General features: G+C 44.6%; 2 protein-coding genes across 4 annotated transcripts in view; one reads left to right on the top strand and one right to left on the bottom strand.

The window, feature by feature from the left end:
• Positions 1-13808, bottom strand: part of crot (carnitine O-octanoyltransferase) — a 110332-nt gene extending 96524 nt beyond the window's left edge. For all 3 annotated transcript variants that reach the window (XR_015078387.1, XR_015078386.1, XM_085987908.1), the window contains exon 1: positions 13629-13808. The gene's annotated coding sequence lies outside the window, so the exon portion shown is untranslated. The remainder of the gene's footprint in view (positions 1-13628) is intronic.
• A 2584-nt stretch (positions 13809-16392) lies between these two features.
• Positions 16393-25570, top strand: part of olah (oleoyl-ACP hydrolase) — a 77386-nt gene continuing 68208 nt past the window's right edge. Inside the window, exon 1 of the mRNA XM_085987911.1 lies at positions 16393-16564. The gene's annotated coding sequence lies outside the window, so the exon portion shown is untranslated. The remainder of the gene's footprint in view (positions 16565-25570) is intronic.

The raw sequence follows: 25570 nt of genomic DNA on the forward strand, positions 1-25570 counted from the left end.
GGAGTGGTATATAGACCGCCAAACAGTAATGCGGAGGTTGGGGATGGCATTAAAAGGGAAATTAGAGAAGCGTGCAATAAGGGCACAGCAGTCATCATGGGTGACTTTAATCTACATATCGATTGGGCTAACCAAATTAGTAACAATACTGTGGAGGAGGAATTCCTGGAGTGTTTACGGGATGGTTTCCTGGACCAATAAGTCAAGGAACCAACCAGAGATCAGGCCATCTTAGACGGGGTGTTATGTAACGAGAAAGGATTAATTAGCAATCTTGTTGTACGAGGCCCCTTGGGTCGGAGCGATCATAATATGATCGAATTCTTCCTTAAGATGGAGAATGAAGTAGTTGACTCAGAGACTAGGGTCCTAAATTTAAATAAAGGGAACTTCGATGGTCTGAGGCGCGAGTTGGGTAGGATTGATTGGGGAATGTCACTCAAAGGGTTGACGGTGGATAGGCAATGGCAAACATTCAAAGACCGCATGGATGAACTACAGAATTTGTTCATCCCAGTTTGGCATAAAAATAAAACAAAAAAGGTGACCCAACCGTGGCTAACAAGAGAAATTAGGGATAGCATAAGATCCAAGGAGAGGACATATAAATTGGCCAGAAAAAGCAGTAAACTTGAGGATTGGGAGCAGTTTAGGATTCAACAAAGGAGGACAAAGGGATTAATTAAGAAAGGGAAAATAGAATAGGAGAGTAAACTTGCAGGGAACATAAAAACTGACTGTAAAAGCTTTTATAGATATGTGAAGAGAAAAAGATTGGTGAAGTCAAGTATAGGTCCCTTGCAGTCAGAATCAGGGGAATTTATAATGGGGAACAAAGAAATGGCAGACCAATTAAATACATATTTTGGTTCTGTCTTCACAGAGGAGGACACAAGTAACCTCCCAGAGATGTCGGGGAACATAGGGTCTGATGAAAGGGAGGAACTGAAAGAAATCAGTATTTGTAGGGAAATGGTGTTAGGGAAATTGATGGGATTGAAGGCCGATAAATCCCCAGGGTCTGATAATCTACATCCTAGGGTACTTAAAAAAGTGGCCCTAGAAATAGTAGATGCATTGCTGATCATCTTCCAACATTCGATGGAATCTGGAACAGTACCCATGGATTGGAGGGTAGCTAATGTTACCCCACTATTCAAAAAAGGTGGTAGAGAGAAAGCAGGGAATTACAGACCGGTAAGCCTGACATCAGTAGTGGGGAAAATGCTAGAGTCCATTATAAAAGATGTAATAGCAGAGCACTTGGAAAACAGTGACAGGATCGGACAAAGTCAACATGGATTTACAAAAGGTAAATCGTGCTTGACTAATCTACTGGAATTTTTTGAGGATGTAACTGGTAAAATAGATAAGGTAGAACCAGTGGATGTGGTGTATTTGGACTTTCAGAAGGCTTTCGATAAGGTCCCGCATAAGAGATTAGCGTGTAAAGTTAAGGCACATGGGATTGGGGGCAAGGTATTGACTTGGATAGAGAACTGGTTGGCAGACAGAAAGCAAAGAGTTGGAATAAACGGGTCTTTTTCCGAGTGGCAGGCAGTGACTAGCGGGGTACCGCAGGGATCGGTCCTTGGACCCCAGCTATTCACAATATATATTAATGATCTAGACAAGGGAACTAGATGTAATATCTCCAAGTTTGCAGATGACACAAAGCTGGGTGGGCGTGTGTGCTGTGAGGAGGATGCCGAGAAACTCCAGGATGATTTGGACAGGTTGGATGATTGGGCAAAAGCATGGCAGATGCAATATAACGTGGATAAATGTGAGGTTATATCACTTTGGTGGCAAAAACACAAAGGCAGATTATTATCTGAATGGCAATAGATTGGGAGAAGGGGAAGTGCAACGAGACCTGGGTGTCCTTGTGCACCAGTCGCTGAAGGTAAGCATGCAGGTGCAGCAGGCGGTTAAGAAGGCAAATGGTATGTTGGCCTTCGTAGCAAGAGGGTTTGAGTACAGGAACAAGGATGTCTTGCTGCAGTTGTACAGGGCCTTGGTGTGAGACCACATCTTGAGTATCGTGTGCAGTTTTGGTTGCCTTATCTGAGGAAGGATGTTCTTGCCATGGAGGGAGTTCAGCGAAGATTCACCAGGCTGATACCTGGGGTAGCAGGAATGACGTATGAGGAGAGATTGGGTCGACTGGGCTTGTACTCGCTGGAGTTTAGAAGAATGAGAGGGGGTCTCATTGAAACTTATAAAATTCTGAGAGGACTGGACAGACTAGATGCAGGAAGGATGTTCCCGATGGTCGGGGAGTCCAGAACCAGGGGTCACAGTCTAAGGATAAGGGGTAGGCCATTTAGGTCAGAAATGAGGAGGAATTTCTTCACCCAGAGAGTGGTGAACCTGTGGAATTCTCTACCACAGAAGGCAGTAGGGGCCAATACATTAAATATATTCAAGAAGGAGTTGGATATATTTCTTAAGGCTAAAGGGATCAAGGGGTATGGGGAGAAAGCAGGAACAGTGTACTGAATTTGGATGATCAGCCATGATCGCATTAAATGGCGGAGCAGGCTCAAGGGGCCAAATGGCCTACTCCTGCTCCTATCTGCTATGTTTCTATGTTTATTTATAAAGCCCAGGATTCCATATGCTTTTTAACCACTTTCTGAACCTGTCCTGCCACCTTCAACGATTTGTGCACATATACCCCCCGATCTCTTTGTTCCTGCACCCCCTTTAGAATTGTACCCTTTAATTTATATTGCCTGTCCTCTTTCTTCCTACCAAAATGAATCACTTCACACTTTTCTGCATTAAATTTCATCTGCCACGTGTCCGCTCATTCCACCAGCCTTTCTAGGTCTTCTTGAAGTCTATCACTATCCTCCTCACTGTTCACTATACTTCCAAGTTTTGTGTCATTTGCAAATTCTGAAATTGTGCCCTGTACACCCAAATCCAAGTCATTAATATATATCAAAAATAGCAGTGGTCCTACTATGCAGGACCATACTATGCAGGTCGGGGAAATCATCCTGCCTTGGAATGAATACAAAGTATAGATAATTAAGTTGACAAATGGGCCTGGGGATGTTTACAGTGGGGAAAAAAGGTGGGTTAGAGATGATTTTCTCTTACAGGCAATAGATAAATTAGAGAGAAAATGTTCAATATTAATACCAGCTATAAGAAAAGAGAATACGGATTAAATCTTAAATTGAAATGGTACACAAAATACAATTTTCTTATGCATAGGATGATGAACATGTGAAATAACCTACACAGTGAAGGAGTAGAAGTGAAGTGGAGAATGTAATAAGTTGCAAGAGGATGATGAGTACGTTTTTGACACACATGGTTACTAAAGGGTAAAGTGGGATAAAAAGTCTTTGATTTTTAGGGCTGGTTCATTGAATGGAAATGGACTTTTCTGCCCCTGTACAGTACTGTGTTCCTAAGGGCATCAGGTCGAATATCAGGGCCATTGGGGCGATTATTTTGTGTGTTTAGTAATGCATTTTGGGTAATCATGGCTTCCTGGTGTTTTTTCCTCTTTCTTCTTCCCCAGGAGTTAGCATTATTAGTGATGCATGAGATTGCACCATTTAACAGATAGGGTGAACATTAAATGAGCTTTTCTTACTCTTTTTTTGTACATTCATAGGCAAGGTTCCATCAGTCCTGCACAACCTAACAGAAAATACACTAAACCTGCACACTGTATCGTGTGGCTTTCCATTGTGATCTCATTATTTCCCAAGGATTCCTTCTTATTGCAGCTCTGTGGTGCAGCCTATTGAAGTGAAAGCAGAGAAAATCCCACCAAATCAATGGAGATCAAGACGCTGTGTAAGATATCTCAATCAAAAAGAAATCCATGCATTTACTGCATTAGGAGACAATTTGGTCTCCATTCCTAGCCTGCTGCCAGACAAGTACTAAAGTCACAAGGTTCAGAACAGTCAAACCAACCAGAAATATCAGCAAGGCCTCAACAGAAAGGGGTAACCAACCTCTATGATAAGGTTCCTCCAGCTGCCCTGTTCCCTGCCCCCCAAAAAACTAGTGGTGACAGGAACGACCAGAGACATCTGCAGACTAACTATAATTCTGCATGGATTTTCAAATTTGTATTACGTATAAAGGGGTAACAATGTTTAAATGATATCCAGTATCTGAGCAGAACAAATATGCAGAGGGATTTTTAAAATACACATTCCCGTAATTGATTGTAAGCAGATTACTGGAATAAAATTCAAAACAGTTACAGACATCCAGGACAGTACAGGGCACCAATGTGATTATATTACAGAAGTGTTATAATACCACATGAACATCCCTCTCATCCATTAGCAAAACATGTATGAATTCTATTTAGCATTTGCTACGAAATGTTCAAAAGATTCAGTAGCTATTGGTAGGTCAACAGCACAAATCTACAGTACTTATAGAGACAGATGAAGCATTCATACAAAGTGCCATGCCTGCAGGCCAATGACAACTCAGCATGTGATCACGTGAATATAATAGGTCGCGGCTCGGCTCCGATTCCGCTATGGCGGCTCACAACTTTCCGCAGAAAAAGCCACCCTACCCATTCTCAGCCTCTCTTCAAGACAGGCATGGAGCCATTGACAGCCCTCATTCGGAGCTCCCAAACCCCTGTCCTCCACCATCTAGAAGGACAAGGGCAGCTGGCGCATGGGAGCACCATCGCCTCCAAGTTCCCCTCCAAGTCACACACCATCCCGACTTGGAACATATATCGGCCGTTCCTTCATCGTCGCTGGGTCAAAATCCTGGAACTCCCTACCCGACAGCAAATAAAGGAAGCAAGAATTTGCATCTATATAGCGACTTTCATGACCTCAGAAAGTTCCAAAGCGCTTTACAGTTAATTAAGCACTTTTTGAAGTGTAGTCAGACGCTGTGCATCAGCGCTGATGAGGTCGGCGGGGAGGCAGCAGAAGCAGTGATGGAGGCCACGACGACCCGCTGTAGCACGGCGGCCGGCAGCTCCTCGGCGGGAAGCTCGGAGGTCGAACCGGTAGGAGGGGAGGCAGCCAGCGGACCGAGGGCAGGAAAAGCAGGCCTTGGAAGGTCGGACACCGCGGGAGGCTCGGAGGTCAGACCGGGTGGAAGGAGAGCCAGGGAGAAGCAGGCCCCGGGAAGTCGGTACCACGGCGGCTGAAGATTGTCGGGCAGGAGTGCGGGAAAGGCGGAGCGGGGCGAGAGCGGACCCTATTGTGATGGCGCCGATGAAGATGGCTGCCGTCCTTGCGGGCTCCGTGCGTACCAGGCAGCTAAGTGTCCTTTGCTGCTTGGTGCGCTCGGCTCGTTAAGAAAAAAGCATTTCACTGACTGGATTTCACTTGCTGTATTTGGTTATGTGACAAATAAAATTGAAATTGAAATATTCCTTACAGATGCCTGCGGACCAATGATAATTCAATATGCAAATGTTACACCACAGCAGGTAACCTTTCCCCCCCCCCCCCCCCAACAAGTTATTTGTAAGTAGAGATATTGCAGGCACGCTTTTTGAACATATAAACCTTACAACGGATGAATGTGTGAAAGCTGGGGTATGACAACTAAGCTGTTCTATTAGCTACTATATTAGACGAACAGTCTTCGACCTGAAACGTTAACTCTGTTTCTCTCACCACAGATGCTGCCTGGCCTGCTGAGTATTTCCAGCATTTTCTGTTTTTATTTCAGATTTCCAGCATCCGCAGTATTCTGCTTTTATTCTATTAGCTAGTCTGAGTGCCATTTGTGGAAATTGTTAGAGTTATTAGCCTTGTTGTAAGTCCCATTGTTTTCAGGGGGCAGTGCTTTATTAGTATGTTGGAATTTCAAAAAACAAATAAGAGTTTTGATTACACATAGGATTCCCAGCTTTACAGTTTACTTGATAAAACCCACTTAAGATAACATTGGAAGTTGGAAGTTTCTGTTGAAAATGCCCAAGAAATTACAGAAACAAAATATTCTCACTGACTGCACTCCGTAAGTCAGTAAGTCTGATTTTGCAAAACCTGCCAGCACAATCGCGGCAGTAAAACTCTTGACCAAATGGTTCAGCATGCTCTCATTCCCTTTTCTAGGTGAATCGTGTCTTACTGCTACATTTTGACTAACATTTTATAAAACTCCAAATTTGGTGAATAAAAACAGAAAGCAACCTGCTCAATTGGAAAAGTACTGGTGGAAATGCAAATACAATTTGCTGTCATGTGACAAACTAGGTCACACAAAGGCGACTAATGGATCATATGAATAGACTTAGCCATCCATTGTGCTCAGTACCAAAGACAGGAAGAAAAAAATACGTCTCAAAGTGTAGTTACAAGTGCAAGGCAACAAAAGAATCTCTCTAGCAGGTTAGCCTTAGTGGAATGGAACATTTACAGTTTTTTAAGTAATAGGCTTTTCCGCTTATACATTTGTAACATACTATTTTGGGAAAAAAACAATGAATACTATAGAATATAGTTAAATATATACATGTCAGTATTGTCATTTTTTTGGCACAGGTCAGAAATACTATTCCTCAAAGGGCAGATTGAAAAGGACAGACATTCCAATAGGAATATTATATTTCCAAACAGAAGTAGATAAGAACTGCTGACTTTAGATGGCCCGGATTACTGTAACTTTCGCTGCATCTCTTACCTCCCTTCCATTTCTCTCTCATATATACTGCACAAAACACCCTTCCCCTGACTATTCCCTCCCACTTGTTGAAGTTAACAATTATATTACAAAACCAGTACAAACATGCAAAAATGACAGTCAGCCTGTCTCTCACAGTTGTGGTGCCTTATGCATCACAATACATACACTTCCCACCCACCCGTAGCTGTGTAATCTCCTGGGATTGACGAAAAGCCAGATAAAAACACAGGCCAATTATAAGGGAGGGAAACTGTAAAACTCCTCTCCGACCCCCTTGGGCAATCAAAACTAGTCCAAAAATCACATTAGCCCCAATTTATAGTATAGGATACCTACCCCTTATACAAACTGATCTCTACCCAAGCCAGAAAAAGGTTTGGCTCTCTCTTGAAGGAAGAAACTCCTAGCATCCAATCTAGTTCTGCCCTTACAAAACTTGTAAGTGTGACCCATAGTCCTCCCTAGCCTATTCAGTTGAAATAATTGGTCTACAGAAACACAATCTAGTCCCTGCATTTCTTTATAAGCCTCGATCAAATTGCCAGAGTATGTGCTTCTCTAAAGTATAGAGACCTAGCTTGTTGAGCCTCTCTGGGAAACTGAGGAGTTTTAAACTGGGAATGAATCTTGTGGCCCTCCTCTGCACCCTTTCCAAACCCCAATATCCCCCACCTTGTGAGGAGACCAAGACTGTGTACCTCCATTTATGCAACAATACTCACCTCTGTCATTACTTCATTCAAACACCACCGAAACCCTTATCCACATTTTCCTTACATCTAGACTCAATTTCTCTAATGTCTGCTTTGCCAGTTTCCTAAGCTCCACCCTCCACATGCATTAACTGGTGCAAGACTCTGTCACCCGTGTTGTCTTACATAAAGCCCTGCTCCCCCATCGTTCCCCTGGATTCTCTGCCACACCAGTGCGGCGAATTCAAAATCCTTACTCTCATTAAGAAATCCCTCCACAATTTCATCGCATATTACCTTTGCAACATCCTCCATCCTTACATTACAGCCATGCCATTTGGCCCTCCAACTCTGGCCTCTTATGCATCCCCACACGCTATTTCACAATCAGTGGTAAAACCTTCAACCATCTTGGCTCTGCCCTCTGCCACTCTATCCCTAAAGCACTCTGCATGTTGCTTTCCCCTCCTTCTTTAAAAGCCTCCTCAGCCTATCTTTTCAACCCTAACTCTTTCAGTACTACTCAGCATTTGTTTCTCCTCTGTGAAGTACCATGGGCCATTTTCTATGCTGAAATGTGCTGAAATCTGTTGTTGTCGGATTGAACTGGCAGAAGGATCTCCACCGCAAGGATGACACACAAATTCTGACACTGGAAGTAAGCAAGACATAAAGAGAAGTCTCAAACTTTTAATATATCACCATTAAATTATCCATGGATTTACTCATAAGCAGTTAATCAATTTAAGTTGATTTTTATCCACTAGAGTGGGAGGGGGATTTCAGAAACTCACCAGGAGTCAACAACATCATTATTACAGGCACCTGTTTGTAAAGTCTGTGGGTTGTGCAGTTAATTACGACACAGACTTCAGGAGTAACATACAACAGGACTTTACTATTCGAAGGTCAGGGCGAATCTGCCCTATAAATCATGCCACAGCACTTATATACCGGTGTGGTCACCGTCGGTATTACCGTATACAGAAGCCAAACAAGTAGTGCCACACCTAAAATAGTTCTCTTAAAGGTAGACGGTTACATACACTACAATCCTCCCTTTTTAGCTTACAACATATGTATTCCCCATTAAACATAACATATATTCAACTTCATGTAAAACAATTTACAGATATAGTCTCTGCGGAAAACAGTTCACAGATTCAGTCTCTGTGGGAACAGTTCACAGATTCAGTCTCTGGTCTGGACTCGGTCCGAACAACATCTCTGTGGTGTAGCCGGTTCACATTGCTAGCGTGACTCATCCAATAGTCTTTCCCTTGACGTAACAGCTTGAACTTCCGTCCTGCTGAACCAGCAGTGCTGACTTTTACAAACAGCTGGACTGCCTTAGTAATTTTTCCCTACTTTCCCATTAGAAGTGATAATGATTTAGATGGTTATCATCTTCGGCTTCGTCTTTTCCTTTTTTGCTTCTTGGAGACTCTCGGGGCTCCCTTCTCAGCTGCCAGCTGTAGCGCCACCATCTCCCTATGTTCCTTAGACTTTAAGTGCTTCATCCTGATTTCTGCACTTTGGGAGTTTTCATCACAAGCTGGGCAGACCAAGTCCTCGTAATATTCCGTGTCACTCAACAGGTCATGGTAATATTCGGTGTCATCCTGAGCTAGTCTAGCGAGAGGGCCTGCTACTTCTTCCTTACCCAACTGGATGTTAGCCGACTGTTGTTCCCTCCCTAGACATCTTTCCTGAAGGGACTTCTTCATGCGTTCATAGTCATCCCGCTCTTCCTGGGTTTCCTGCAAATCCTTCACTAAGGACCTCATTTGTGATTTCAATACTTCCCCTTCCATCGGGGATTGATTGATCGGGCTATTCAATCCTTCTACTGGAGCAGCTGTTTCAACATTCTGTTGTTCACATAGACGTGATTCAGCGTACTTTTGGCATCCCAGTAAAATCTGTGTTGCAACCTCAGCTATTTCCATAGCTTTTGAGAGCTCCGAACTCCTTCCCTTTGAAGATTGAAGCTCGTGTTCAGATTGTTCCCATTGCAGAGTCTTGTCCCTCAGCATATGAAGGAGTTGGCTGACCGTTAACTCTTCCACGGGAACACTGTGGATCAGAGTCTTCTCCATTTCATCCACCTTTTCCTCCAATGCTTTCACCTTCTTTTCCTCTTGTACTTTGGCTTTCAGCGCTCGGAGAAGTTGCGCCTTGATGCTCTCTAGCTCATGTTCAGGGGCCATTCTTACAGTCTCTGTGTTTCTTACAGTTTCCTTTTCTTCCACTGAAAGGATTCCCAGTTGAATCTGTTCTTCAAGTTGTTGAACCTCGGTCATTGCCGCCTCATATTTGTCTTGGGTTTCCTTCAATATTTTTATGAGTTCTTGGACATCTTGTCTTTCATGTTCTGCCATGTCTTTCACCTCTAATTTCTCATCTATGGATGGAACTTCTACCGATGAGTCTGTCTTGGCCTTGAGCTCATCAAGAATTTCCTGCAGCCTTTGGACTTCTTGCTCATGTTCAACCTTTAGTTGCTCATATGCTTCTACTGAAACTAGCTTTTCGGAGGTTGCCGAGTCAACCCCCTCCAGAATTATAGCCTGGGCCTGTTCATACTGTTCTTTCAACTTCTCACACTCTGCTTGTAAGGAGTCGTAGAGAAGAACTGGAATAAAATCCTGGCTTCCTGAAGATTCCTCTTCATTTGCTTCTTTCGCAATTTCCTGTTGGAGTTCAGCCAAGACTGCTATGCTATCTGCCTCTCGAAGTCTCACTGCCATCAAATCTTCTTTATTCTTGCAGTCTATCTCAGCCATTTTCCCTTTACTTTCATTTAACTGAGTGAGTAGTCCCTTATTCTGGGCTGAGAGATATTGCACCTTCTCCTGTAGACCATTGCACTCCTTCTCTGCTCGACATAGCTGGTTACTGCTGATTTGGTTCTGTGTTTCAAGTTCCAACATCCTTTGCTTAGCTTCTTTCAGTTTCGCCCCTATAAGCTCCTCTTGCAACATGGCCACATTATTCGCATCAGGTAAAGAAGCGTTTCTCTTTTCTATGTCCAAGATTTTTTTCTGCATCTCTAAGTGCACATTGCGATTCAGCTTCTCTTAACCTTGCCTGCACTAGCTCCGTCTCCAATTGCAGGACAAAATCCTCAGTGTAGCGTGGTTTGCCTTTATGCTGTATCTCTAGATCATGCAAATATTCTAACTCCTGAACATCATAAGGGAGATGTGATCGGTAATTGGTCACGATGGCTCTATGGTCGCTCTCTGCTTGAGCCAGCAGGTTTTGTTGTCTTTCCAGACTCTCCCATTCGGTGTCATAGAACTTTTTCATTGTTTTCATCTCTTGTACGAGACGGTAACTCAATTGTTCTAATTGTTGTCGTACTTTGAGATAACGTTGAGTTCGAGCCCAGTGTTCCTCCGTAATGCATATGTCTGTAACTTGAACAGACTCAGAATTCTCTGTCTTTATACACGCCATCGTTTTTCCAACCTTACTCAGTGAGTTCATGTTAACCTTGTTTTTCATACTTGGGCTGGACTTATCGTCTTCCGGCTCAGAGTCTGAGCTGCTTGTCTGCACCAAGTCCTCACTCGTCATTGCTTGTAGGTAGTGCCATTCCATGTCTATTTTCTTGATCCACTCCCGTCCTAGAAGTGGTGGTCCTCCCTCAGGTAGTACGTATAAGTTCATTCTTGGGTGTTCTTTACCCCTATCTCTCACCTTGACTCTTATCTTTCCCATGGGGTATACTTTATGCCCCGTGTATGTCTGCAATACGAACTTGGTATCTCTTAAGGGTATATGTGAGAAGAGCCGGTGGTAATCCCTTCGATTTATGACTGATACAGCTGATCCAGTGTCCAACTCCATTTTCACTTGGACTCCAGCTATTTTTAGCATGACCCAGATAGTTTGTAGGTCAGCTTCCTTACTCACATTATGAATTCTCAGACTACCCAGCTCCTGGCCGTTTGGGTCTGAGTCTGAATTCTGTTCGTCTGAACTCTTCTCAGCCACCTTGTGTACCTTGTTGTACTTTTCCTGTGATGGCTTCCTTTGGTTGTTGGTCTTCTTCCCTGACCGGCATACCTTAGCGATGTGACCCAGTTTGCCACATTTCCTACATTCCTGGTTCTTAAACCAGCATTGGTTCTGATCGTGTGTTGTCTTCCCACAGCGATAGCATTTTGTTATACTCGAGGTAATTTGGTCCACACCGAGTGCCGCTGCCTTTAGCTGCATTTCCGCAGTTCCTTTCGCTGCGGCTTCGTGCGATGCTGCTATAAGGACAGCCCTGTCAAGTGTAAGGTCGTTCTCTTCGAGTAGTCGCTTTTGCGTCCCTTCCTTGGACAGTCCGCATACGAACTTGTCTCGCAATGCCTCTGTCAGATTCCCTTCAAACTGGCAGTATTTCGCTAGTCTACGCAGTTCGACCAAGTATTCCGCGTTGCTTTCGTCTTTCCGTTGCGTTCTCGCATAGAATTTGAATCGTTCAGCCAACATCAACGGTGTGGGGTTCAAGTGATCCTTCAGAACAGCCACTATCTCATCGAAAGTCTGATCCACCGGTTTAGCTGGTGATAGTAGATGCTTCAAGAGCCCGTATGTCTTTGCACCCATCGAGTTTAGCAAGGTTATAGCTTTGTCGTCTTCTTCTATTTTGTTGGCCTCACAATAGATCTCAATGCGTTCCACGTACGTGGCCCAGTCTTCTATCTCCGAATTAAAATCGTTGATGTTACCACGCTTAGGCATCTTCCTCTCTTTGGGAACAACACAAGTATTTCTTTAAATTATTATTTCTTTTTTTTTCCCTAAGATGGCGGTTTTCCCGCGAAAATGGCGGTTTCCCGCTCTTATCTTCTCTCCCCGCCCACTTCAATGGCGGTTTCCCGCTTCTGTCTTCTTCCCCGCCTAATGGCGGCTTCCCGCGTTTCTTCCCTGGCGGGAGGGGTACACTTTCCCCCACGGGCGACGGCCGCTGGCTTTCAGGTTCACAGCCTGCGCGTCGGCTTCAAGGCTTCCCCTTTTTTTTTTATTGGCAGGGCGACCGGCTCTGGGTACCCCGTTGACGGCGAACAGGTTCAGCCGCTGGGCTGGCTCTCGCACAGTTCCCCTTGCTCGGCTCTGTCTCTCTCCCGCTCGCTCGGCTCTACCGGCGCTGGGTACACCCCGTTGACGGAGGACAGTTCAGCCGCTGGACTGGCTCTCGCACAGTTCCCCTTGCTCGGCTCTGCCTCTCTCCCGCTCGCTCGGCTCTACCGGCGCTGGTTACACCCCGTTGACGGAGGACAGTTCAGCCGCTGGACTGGCTCTCGCGCAGTCTCTCTTGGTCGGCTCTGCCTCTCCCGCTCGCTCGGGCCCCAATTGCGCCTCCCAGCCCTCTCGCAGTCCGGTGCTTCTCTCCCCGGCTGCGTTTCTCTCTTCCCGCGCCTACGCTCCCGGTCGCAGCGCTTCGTGGCTTCGGTCACCGCCCGGCTTTTCCCGCCGGTCGCGGTCTCTCACGACGCCGTTGGACCCGACTTTTTTTTTTTTTCCGGCTCCTTTTCCCCCTCGACCGTGGTCGAGTGCCCAGCCCTTATCCTCCGGCTATTCTTTTCACTTTCCCTTACTCACAGTCACCGTGGCAGAAGGGACAGTCAGTGCCTGTTGCTGATGGAAGTTTTTGTCGCTAAAGTCTTCCTCCTTTCTATTGCTGCAGCCTTGAGTTTTCTCCCAGCCGAATGACGAGGGCGGTTGCCTCTTTTCGATGCTCTTTCGTTGCTTGAAAATATTGTTGCCGCAGGGTACGATCGGACTCGTCGCCACTGTAAAGTCTGTGGGTTGTGCAGTTAATTACGACACAGACTTCAGGAGTAACATACAACAGGACTTTACTATTCGAAGGTCAGGGCGAATCTGCCCTATAAATCATGCCACAGCACTTATATACCGGTGTGGTCACCGTCGGTATTACCGTATACAGAAGCCAAACAAGTAGTGCCACACCTAAAATAGTTCTCTTAAAGGTGAACGGTTACATACAATAGTCTCTTAAAGGTAGACGGTTACATACACTACACTGTTAACATCCAGGATTTCCCTTCTAAATGTGACATAAAAGCATGAATAAAAATGGTGACAACAGAAAATGTGCACATGCACAAGATCCTAAATATGTAGCTATTATTATATATGTACACTCACACACCTAGTGTATTTTACTAATACCCTGTCAACACAAAGCAGTGCGAGTATCAGCAATAATCTACACAGAGCAGCGGCTCTTATCTCGATGCTCTCAGGTTAGTGACTTACTCTGTACTTTCCTGGTCTAATTTCTGATAGAAATGCAAATTCTCGAAAACAAGTGGTTTATTTCCTTTTGGTCCCAACAGAATTGTTCAGATCGGAGCCCTTACTGTGCCACCGTCGCCCTGCTCGGCTTTCTTCTCCTGCAGAGGCTGTGAACTTTCCCCTGCCCTTCAGTTCCGCTCCGCCCCGCCTCCCTGCACTTCCGCCCCGCTGACGGCGGCCGTTTGGCTCCACGGGAGCAGAACTGCGAAGAAGCGAACGGTGCGGTCAGATGGAGAACAGACTTACATACAAAGAAAACACGAGTAACGCACTTTGGGCACTGTAGAAAATGCAGAAACTCGCAGCATTACAGAGTTGCACCGGACATCTCACTAACTCTGCTTAAAAATGTCACCTGTTTTGATGAACTTTAAAGCCACCTCTTGAACCAGGGCTTTTGGTTCCCCCCGCAATATGTCTTTCTTTGGCTCTTTTATTTTATTTGCTCATGGGATGTGGGGGCCGCTGGCAAGGCCAGCATTTATTGCCCATCCCTAATTGCCCTTGAGAAGGTGGTGGTGAGCCGCCTTCTTGAACCGCTGCAGTCCGTGTGGTGCAGGACTGTTAGGACCATAGTGCTGTTAGGGAGGGAGCTCCAGGATTTTGACCCAGCGGTGTTCATTCTTGTCTGATTGCACCTTGGACTGTTTTTCTACCTTAACAGCGCTGTAATAAAAGTGAGTCATTTTAAAAATAAGCGCAGCTCCAAATGTTTCAATAGTTTTTGTCGGGTCACACTCATGATCAAATAAATCTCACTCCCAGCAGTGGCCTGATTTGGACAGTTATGCAGCAGCGCTGTTTGGTATCAAATTTTAAGATTAAAACGTTGTCATAAAGACAAGGTAATAATGTCACCCTTGCACTATGACATAATCATTCTGGCTGTGCTTTCATGTACAGTTGTTTTCAAATCCCTCCATGGCCTTGCCCTTCCCTATCTCTATAACCTCCTCCAGCCCTACAATGGCGATGCACTCCTCTAACTCTGGACTCTTGCACGTCCTCAATTTTAATCGCACCCCAATTGGCAGCCGTGTCTTCAGCTGACAAGGCCCTAAGCTCTGGAATTTTCTCCCTAAACCTCTCTACCTCTCTTTCCTCCTTTAAAACCTTCCTTAAAACCTACCTCTTTGACCAAGCCTTTGGTCATCTGCCCTAATATCTCCTTATTTGGCTTGGTGTCAAATTTTGTTTGATAATGCTCCTGTGAAGCGCCTTGAGATGTTTTACTATGTTAAAGGCGCAATTTAAATACAAGTTATTGTTGTTGATGAGTTGGATAACTATATTCGAAATCATCCAACAAAAGCAACAGCTGCCTGTTAGAAGATAATTTAGTTTATAGGTTTTCCCTTTGTTTTGTTCATAGTTATTGAAGAAAAAAGATCTGAGAACATTCATTGGGCAGCTCATTACTGTTGCTCCATGTCGGGCAGCTGATTGTCCTTTTCATAGAATCAGAAAATGATACAGAACAGGAGACCATTTGGCCCATTGTGCCTGTGCCGGCTGTTTGATATAGCTATCCAATTAGTCCCAAGCTCTGACCCCATAGCCCTGTAATTTTTTTCCCTTCACGTATTTATCCAATTCCCTTTTGAAAGTTACAATTGAATCTGCTTCCACCGCATTTTCAGGCAGTGCATTCCAGATCACAACAACTCGCTGCATTAAAAAAAATTCCTCATGTCGCCGCCAGGTCTTTTGCCAATTACCTTAAATCTGTGTCCTCTGGTCACCGACCCTTCTGTCACTGGAAACAGTTTCTCCTTATTTACTCTATCAAAACCGTTCATGATTTTGAACACCTCTATCAAATCTCCTCTTAACCTTCTCTGCCCCAAGGAGAACAACCCCAGCTTCTCCATTCTCGCCACATAACTGAAATCCCTCATCCCTGATACCATTCTAGTGAATCTCTTCTGCACCCTCTCTAAGGTCTTGACATCTTTCCTAAAGTGTGGTGCCCAGAATCGAACAAAATACTCCAGCTGAGGCCTAACCAGTGTTTTATAAAGCTTTGGCATAAATTTCTTGCTTTTGTACTCTATTTCTCTATTAATAAAGCCAAGGGTCCCATATGCTTTTTTAACAGCCTTCTCAAATGTTCCTGCCATCTTCAAAGATTTGTGTACGTACGTCCCATGTCTCTCTGTTCCTGCACCCTCTTTAAAATTGTACCGTTTAGTTTATAGTGCCTCTCCTCATTCTTCCTACCAAAATGTATCACTTCACTTTTCTGCGTTAAATTTCCTCTGCCCATTTCACCAGTCTGCCTATGTCCTCCTGGTGTGGAGATGCCGGAGTTGGACTGGGGTGGACAAATGTAAGAAGTCACACAACACCAGGTTATAGTCCAACAGCTTTATTTGAACAGCCTTCTGTTTTGATAGAGTGATTTCAAATAAAGCTGTTGGACTATAACCTGGTGTTGTGTGACTTCTTACATATGTCCTCCTGAACTCTTGTTACTATCCTCCTCACTGTTTTACTACATTTCTGAGTTTCATGTCATTTGCACATTTTGAAATCATGCCCTGTGTACCCAAGCGAGGGCCATTAATATATAGCAAACCTTTTGAGGTTTAACCTTGTCTGATGATGTCATTTCTAAGCCTTTATAAGGCTGCAGACAAGTCTAAAATAAAGAAGATAAATTGACCTTCCCTGCGGGGTTGGGTATTTTTCCCCTTGTGTATGTGTGATTTTCTTTTTTAAAAATGTCTCCTTCAGGTTCTCCGTTTGATTTGATATTTATTGCTCTTTGGAATACTTTTCTGGTGTTTGTAAATACAGACTGTGGGCTGGCCATCATCTCCACACCGCGCGTGCGCAGCAGTCTGAGTGCAACAAGCCCGAACCCAGAGGAGGAAGAGACAGGGCGGCCACCCCAGGTCAGCGATCCGCGCTTGCTTGTGCTTGGTCCGGGGCCGAATGGCTTATTAACTGTAACTTTTGTATGGCCGACCTCGGAGTCCAATCAGGATTGTTTGGCTGCGGTGCTCGTCGTGCACAATGTTACCAATAATTTTACAAGGGTGCACGTAAACGTATTCCAACAGGCGTATTACCAGCGATACACAGTATGCGTGTAGTAGAAATATTGCCAATATGAACGTACATATTGTACCAAAATTGTTACCAAAGGTTTTGTGAGTAAATATTAGAAGCGCTATAAGCAGAAAAAAACCCTGGGAATCAAACAAAAAATAAAGAATGTTCAGCAGGTCAGGCAGCATCTGTGGAGAGAGAAACAGCTCACGTTTGACGTCAGCTCAGTGGGTAGCACCCTCGCCTCTAGAGTCAGAAGGTTGTGGGTTCAAGTCTTCCGCCAGAGACTTTGAGCACAAAAATCTAGGCTGACGCTCCAGTGGCCGCCCTGTCTTTACCAGTACTGAGGGAGTGCTGCACTGTCGGAGGTGCCGTCTTTCAGATGAAACGTGAAACGTTAAACCGAGGCCCCGTCTGCTCTCTCAGGTGGATATAAAAGATCCAATAGCACTATTTCAAAGAAGAGCAGCGGAGTTATCACCAATATTTATCCCTCAATCAACATCGCTAAAACATTATCTGGTCATTATCACAATGCTGTTTGTGGGAGCTTGCTGTGCGCAAAACACTACCGTGTTACCTACCTTACAATAGCAACTACACTTCAAAAGTACTTTGTTAGCTGTGAAGCGCTTTGGAATGCCCTGATGTCATGAAAGGTGCTATATAAATGCAAGTCTTTTTTCAATGAGTAAATATTAAAAGCAGTATGAAAGAAAGACTTGCATTTATATAGCGCCTTTCATGACCACCGGACGTCTCAAAGTGCTTTACAGCCAATTTCAGGGCGATGAATTTCATCAGAACTAGAAGTAGTAATGGAGAGGGTTGATGAGGGTAGTGCAGTTGATACTGCATATATGGACTTTCAAAAGGCATTTGACAAAGTACCACATAATAGACTTGTTAGCAAAATTCAAGCCCATGAGATTAAAGGGTCAGTACAGTGGCAGCATGGATACAAAATTGGCTAAGGGACAAAAAGCAGAGTGTAGTGGTGAACGGTTGCTTTTCAGACTACAAGGAAGTATACAGTGGTGTTCCTCAGGGGTTGGTATTAGGACCACTGCTCTTTTTGATGTATATTAGTGACCTGGACTTGGGTACACAGGACATAATTTCAAAGTTTGCAGATAATACGAAACTCTGAAATACAGAAACATAGAAGATAGGAGCAGGAGTAGGCCATTCGGCCCCTCGAGCCTGCTCCGCCATTTAATGCGATCATGGCTGATCATCCAAATTCAGTACCCGGTTCCTGCTTTCTCCCCATATCCCTTGATCCCTTGATCCTTTTAGCCTTAAGAAATATATCTAACTCCTTCTTGGATATATTTAATGAATTGGCCTCAACTGCCTTCTGCAGTAGAGAATTCCACAGGTTCACCACTCTCTGGGTGAAGAAATTCCTCCTCATCTCAGTCCTAAATGGCTTACCCCTTATCCTTAGCCTGTGACCCCGGTTCTGGACTCTCCTGCCATCGGGAAAAGCCTTCCTGCATCTAGTCTGTCTAGTCCTGTTAGAATTTTATAAGTTTCAGTGAGATCCCCTCTCATTCTTCTAAACTCTAGCGAATATAAGCCTAATCAACCCAATCTCTCTTCATACGTCATTCCTGCCATCCCAGGTATCAGTCTGGTGAATCTTCGCTGCACTCCCTCCATGGCAAGATCATCCTTCCTCAGATAAGGCGACCAAAACTGCACACAATACTCAAGGTGTGGTCTCACCAAGGCCCTGTACAACTTCAGCAAGCCATCCTTGCTCCTGTACTCAAATCCTCTCGCTATGAAGGCCAACATACCATTTGCCTTCTTAACCGCCTGCTGCACCTGCATGCTTACCTTCAGCGACTGGTGCATAAGGACACCCAGGTCTCGTTGCACTTCCCCTTTTCCCAATCTATTGCCGTTCAGATAATCTGCCTTCCTGTTTTTGCCACCAAAGTGGATAACCTCGCATATAACCCAATTACCCAACCTGTCCAAATGTAGTAAATAATGAGGAGGATATTAACAGACTTCAGGAGGATATAGACAGACTGGTGAAATGGGCAGAGACATGGCAGAGAAGTGTGAAGTGATACATTTTGGTAGGAAGAAGGAGGCGAGGCAATATGATCTAAATGGTACAATTTTAAAGGGGGTGCAGGAACAGAGTCCAGGGGGTGTACGTACACAAGTCTTTGAAGATGGCAGAAACATGTTAAGAAGGCTGTTAAAAAAGCATATGGGATCCTTGGCTTTATTAATAGAGGAATAGAGTACAAAAGCAATAAGTTATGCTAAACCTTTATAAAACACTGGTTAGGCCTCAGCTGGAGTATTTTGTTCAATTCTGGACATCAATTTAGGAAGGATGCCAAGATCTTGGAGAGGGTGCAGAACAGATTTACTAGAATGGTACCAGTGATGAAGGACTTCAGTTATGTGGAGAGACTGAAGAAGCTGGAGTTGTTCTCCTTGGAGCAGAGAAGGTTAAGATGAGATTTGATAGAAGCGTTGAAAATCATGAATGGTTTTGATAGAGTAAATAAAGAGAAACTGTTTCCAGTGGCAGAGGTTTGGTAACCAGAGGACACTGGTTTAAGGTGAATGGCAAAAAGAACTAGAGGTGACATGTGGAAACATTTTTTACACAGCGAATTGTTGTGATCTGGATTGCACTGCCTGAAAAGAATGGTGGATTCAGATTCAATAGTAACTTTCAAAAGAGAATAGGATAAATACTTGAAGGGAAAAAAATTACAGGGCTATGGGAAAAGAGCAGGGGAGTGGGATTAATTGGATAACTTGACATAGAATGATCTCCATCTGTGCTGTACCATTCTATGATTCTATGAAGCAAGTGCAGAGCCAGGGGAAAAGAAGGGAGTAAAGAACAAAAAAAAAGAACAAAGGGGAAGGTCTGTGATCAGGTGGAGGGCAGGAGTAATTAAATGACAAAAGTGATGATGGTGCAAGGGAAAAGGAGGTGATAATGAAATAAGATCAAGCAACCATGACACAGTATGCTGGAAATACTTAGCAGGTCCGTCAGCATCTGTAGCAAGAACAAAAGTTACTGTTTCAGGCTTAGACTCTTCTATGAGAACATCGTTTCAGATGTACTGAAATGGTTAACTTATCTGCTGTCTCCGCAGATGTGGACTAACCCATTTAAGTGTTTCCAGCATTTTCTGCTTTTGTTTTATTGTTGTATGAATATTACAGCCATAATATTGCAAGGCATGTAGATTGTAGGAATGATTCCAGATGTAAATGGAATGAGCTATGAATAAATATTAAAAAGAGGTTACTGTGGGGTTGGCTCATCAAGTGATATGCAAATGATTAAATAGTGTAATACCCACTGGAAATGTTATGTACGCTAAGTATGGTTATCAATCTTTAACTTAGACACTGTATTATCATTGTTATAAATCCCTGGGTTAAAGTTGCCCATGTGAAGGTACGGTAAGAACTTTTAAGGACACAATGTGACTAAGAGCAGACTTTCCATAATTCTGCACCAGTATCAACTGTTGCAGACAGTGAGGCTGCGCAGTCTCCAGGCAGAAACCCCAGGAGGAAGGGGTGGAGTCGGGTTTTTCGAGCGGGAAGAAAGGAGCGACTGGAAGAAAAGAGGGCAGGAGCTCTGAAAAGAGGGCTCAGGAGGCAAATGGCTGCCGCATCCCATCCCGGGCTTCCAAACTCGGCCGCCGCCCTTCGTATTAGTAGCTCTGCATCCAGAACTCAAAGTGGGATTCAGTGATCGTGAAGAGAATTCAACGAAGGGGTTCGGAGTCGTAAGTCTTGCAGACATTATACATACCATGAGCTCCAACTTAAGCGCGCCAACGAAAGAGTGCACTCGAATTTGAATCCATATAAATGGAGAATGTATGTTTATTATGTCTAGATTCATTCTAATGTATGCAAATGTCTAATTTAGGTAATTGACCCGTAATCTTCTTATACTGTCTGATGTTAAAACTATAAAGTAAGATCATTAGAATTAAGCCATTGTAGTAGTGATCTCCTTACTGGACTATAGAATACTGTCTACAACAGAGACCACAGCTCACATATATCTAGAGAACCGTGAAGGGGTTACATTTTGGGGGCTCGTCCGGGATTGTGGTCTATTTATGTCAGTAAACTAACAGTATTGAATGCTCATTGCTAAGAGAGTGGTTTGTGGTTTCTACTGGGCTGTTTGAGCATAAAAGATGGATGTTATTGAGGTTGAAGCTTGGTGCAAACGGAAGCAGATAGCTACTACCCATGCCATTGTGCTGAATGGTGTTGCTAACGATGACCCTGATGATGTCTTGCTAAGGGCTCTGAATTGTGTCAAAGCCTTTGGAAAGGTTAGGATAGTTGAGCGCTGCTTGGATACAGCTACCAAGAAGCAGTTTGTGTTGATCCAGACATCAGAGAACCTGAGAGGTCATGGTTTACCTGAGGCAGTTGGGCTTTCTGAAGAGGCTGGTCCCTGGCCAGTTCAGTTTGTCCCTATTACTACTAAGGAAGAAGAAGGGTTTCAGACCAAGTTGTTGTCATTCTTGAGACAAGAAGGAAAGACTGTTGCTGATGTCAAAGGTCTGATAGGTCCTTCGGCCCTGGATATGAACACTCAGTTGGTCAGTGCCATTAGTTCTCTGGTGGATAAATGCACCAATCTGCCCTTCGAGGCTCAGGGATACTGTAAGCTCCGTATGTTCTCAGGAGTGAGACCAACTCCCAGTGGGGAAGAGGAGTACGACGCCTGGGCTGAGCAGACCCTGCCTCTGCTAGAGGAATGGCAGTGCAGTGACAATGTGAAGAGGCAGAGAATAGTAGAAAGCCTTAAGGGTCCTGCTGCTGACATTGTAAGATTCTTAAAGGCGCAGAACACCTCTGCTACTTCCTTTGACTACATGCAGGCTCTAGAAACTGCCTTTGGAACTACTGAAACCATTTCAGATTTGATGGTCAGATTCAGAAGCACATGAGGGAGAGAAGCTGTCCAGTTATCTGCTGAGAATAGACAAACTGCTGCATTGTATGTTACGGAAAAGAGGGATTGAGTTGCCTGAAATGAATCGGTTCCACATTGAACAGGTTGTGCGAGGTGCATTGCTCGAAGACGTGACTGCTCTTCGCATACGCATGACCCATAAGTTGCGAGATCCACCTACCTTCACTGAGCTGCTAAGGGAAGTCAGAGAGGAGGAGGATATGCTTCAGGCCCGGAATGTAGCAAAGAGTGCTGTGATGTCCAAGCTTGTGACTCCTGTTACAGTTCCTACTCCTAAGGGTGATGTCAACCCTGAGATGGAACAGCTGAAGAAGGAAATAAATGTCATGAGAGCCGAGATGGCATATTTTCGGTCTAAGCCCAACACAGAAAGGGATGACGCACGGGTGCAAAAGGTTGAACACCCTGCGAAGTCTAACAGCAAAATGAATGATTCCTCTAAAGGATATCCCCATGAAGGAGATAGACCTGGAGTCTTTTGTTATAACTGTGGAAAGGATGGACATTTCAAGCGAGAATGTAGAGGTGAGGAAAATCTAAAAAAAGTAAATGACCGTCTCATAAAACTTACCAAGAAGTCAGGAAACTACAAAGGGGCACAGTAACGGAACGGCCTGCTGTCCCTGTAGTTAAGACACGTTCCGCTAAGTGCAATAATAGACGAGGGGATATGAAAGACATCATACCTGAAGGTTTAGTAGGGCCGAGTTCTGCTGTATCAATACAGATTGAAGGCATTTATACTAAAGCTATCCTCGACACGGGTTCTCAGGTTACCATACTGTACAGATCCTTCTATGACCGATACCTGACGCATTTGCCGTTAACCCCAATCAGTCTTCTGCAGATCTGGGGCCTTAGTCCTGCTGATTACCCATATGATGGCTATTTGTCGCTGAGGTTGGAGTTCTTGGAAGCTGATGTAGGGACCACTGAGACCATTGATGCACTTGTGTTGGTTTGCCCTGACCCCATGGTGAAAGGTGAGGTTTCCATACTGGTTGGCAGTAATACACCCATAGTGAGACGACCCCTGACAAGCTGCAAAGAGCAGGGAGGTGAAAACTTCTTGAGCACCAGACACATTCACCCTGTTTTCAAAAAGGCTTTTGAGAAACTGCCTGAACTTTCTTCCGACGTAGATGATAGCAAAAGAGGAACTGTGTGGTACGTTCGAGCCAAACCTATCACCCTGCGTCCTGGGGGAGTGGCTAGAATCCCTGGGATACCAAAATTCCCTGGAACGCCAGGTACTGAAGCCATTCTGATAGAGTCACCTGATGATCCTGCAGAAGAGTCACGGTTTCCAAATGAGCTTCTGGTGAGACCAGAGTTGCAGACCCCGACAGCTGTGATGTCAAGGAGAGTTACAGTGACCGTGAGGAATATGTCAGGCAAAGGAATCACATTGAGGAAAGGAATGCCGATTGCGCATCTGTTTCCTGTAAATGTACTGTCGTCACATGTGAAGGAAGAGTCCAAAGTTAACTCAACCGGAGATCTGACACCCTCCTCCTTCAACTTTGGAGATTCATTCGTTCCTAAAGAATGGAAGGACCGATTAGTCAGGAAGATGATGGAGCGGGGAGGAGTTTTCTCTACTCATGAGTTTGATGTTGGTTGTAGTAAGAGTACTCGCCATTCTATCAGAATTACCGAGGATAAACCCTTTCGGGAGAGGTCTCGATGGCTGGCACCAGCTGACATCGAAGCAGTGAGACAGCACCTGTCATAGTTAAAAGAAGCTGAGATCATTACCGAGTCCAGGAGTCCTTATGCATCTCCTATAGTGGTGGTGAGGAAAAAGAACGGTAAGATTCGGATGTGTGTGGACTTTAGGACGCTTAACAGACGTACTATTCCCGACCAATACACCATTCCAAGAATTGAGGATGCACTGGCTTGTCTTAATGGAAGCAAGTGGTTCAGTGTGTTGGATCTCAGAAGTGGATACTACCAAATACCGATGAGTGAATCGGACAAAGAAAAGACAGCCTTTATATGTCCAGTTGGGTTCTACCAATTTGAAAGGATGCCACAGGGAGTTTCAGGCGCTCCAGCAACTTTTCAAAGAATAATGGAACAAACAGTTGGGGACATGAACTTGCTCAAAGTATTGGTGTACTTAGATGATATCATTGTGTTTGGGGCAACCCTTGAAGAACACGAAGCTCGGTTGCTGAAAGTGCTTGGTCGCCTGGAGGATGAAGGTCTCAAGCTATCATTGGACAAGTGTCAGTTTTGCCAAACATCCGTGTCCTATGTGGGGCATATTGTATCACAGGATGGAGTAGCCACAGATCCATCCAAGATCGAAGCTGTTACCACATGGCCCAAACCGAACACAGTGACTGCCTTGCGGTCATTTCTTGGGTTCTGCGGATATTACAGGCGCTTTGTGCAGGATTACTCCAAAGTGGCCCATCCTCTGAATCAGCTGCTGGCTGATTACCTCCCACCAGCCGAGAGGAAGAAAAAGGCTAAAGGTAAAGAGAACAAGGACTACTTCAAACCCTCTGAGCCTTTTGGTGTTAGATGGGATGAGAAATGCGAAGAGGCCTTCCACACCTTAAAGCAAAGTCTTACTCAAGCCCCCGTGTTGGCTTTTGCAAACCCACAGCTGCCATATGTGCTACACGTGGATGCCAGTCAAGAAGGGTTGGGTGGTGTGTTGTATCAGGACCAAGGAGCAGGACTGAGACCTGTAGCGTTCATCAGTCGCAGTCTTACGCCATCAGAGCGTAACTACCCAGCTCATAAGCTAGAATTCTTGGCGTTGAAGTGGGGGGTGGTGGATAAGCTGCAGGATTATCTGTATGGAGTGAAGTTTGAAGTGAGGACAGACAATAATCCATTAACCTATGTGTTGACTTCGGCAAAACTTGATGCCACCAGCCACCGCTGGCTTGCTGCACTATCTGCTTACGACTTTAGTCTCAGGTACAGACCTGGGAACCAGAACATTGACGCAGATGCTCTGTCTCGTCGCCCACACTACCAGAAACCAGAGTGGAAAGATGTTGCTTCAGCAGATGTGAAAGTAATGTGTCAGATGTCCGTGGTATCTGGACCAAAGAATTCATTTCATGCCCGAGAGATTGACCACTTGGGAGCGTCAATGCATGCTGTTCCCCAGGCATTTTGCAACCTTTCCAGTTTGGATGTACAAAACTTACCCATGTTGTGTTCATCTGAAATATCCAAAGCACAACAGGAGGATCCCTGTATTCATGAGGTGTTTTCAGCTCTCCGTCTGGGTGATATTACACAGATCGACAAATCAAAACATCCTGACTGTCGTCTGCTCCTAAGAGAATGGGACCACTTGGAAATTAAAGAGGGAGTGTTGTGTAGAATCACTCACCCACCCACTAAACCATGTCATTCACAGTTGGTCCTGCCTGAAAAGTACAGGGAAATAGTGATAAAGTCTTTGCATGATGACGCAGGTCATCTGGGAGTAGATAAGACCTATGGGTTGGTCAAGGACAGATTCTATTGGCCGCGTATGAAGTCTGCGGTTGAGGAGTTCTGCAAGTCCTGTGCACATTGTGTCCAGAGAAAGACTTTACCTAAAAGAGTTGCTCCTCTGTTTCACATGCAAAGTGATGGACCTCTAGACCTTGTCTGTATGGATTTTCTGTCCATCGAACCCGATTCCAGCAATACCGCAAATGTCTTGGTCATTACAGATCATTATACTCGCTACGCCCAAGCTTTTCCCACAAAGGATCAGAAAGCATCCACCGTTGCCAAAGTGTTGTGGGAGAAATACTTCATCCACTATGGACTGCCAAAGCGAATACACAGTGATCAAGGTAGAGACTTTGAAAGTAGACTTATACAT

Source organism: Somniosus microcephalus, chromosome 5, assembly GCF_052327205.1.
Source record: "Somniosus microcephalus isolate GS21.2 chromosome 5, FLI_Smic_1.0, whole genome shotgun sequence".
Taxonomy (NCBI): Eukaryota; Metazoa; Chordata; class Chondrichthyes; order Squaliformes; family Somniosidae; genus Somniosus; species Somniosus microcephalus.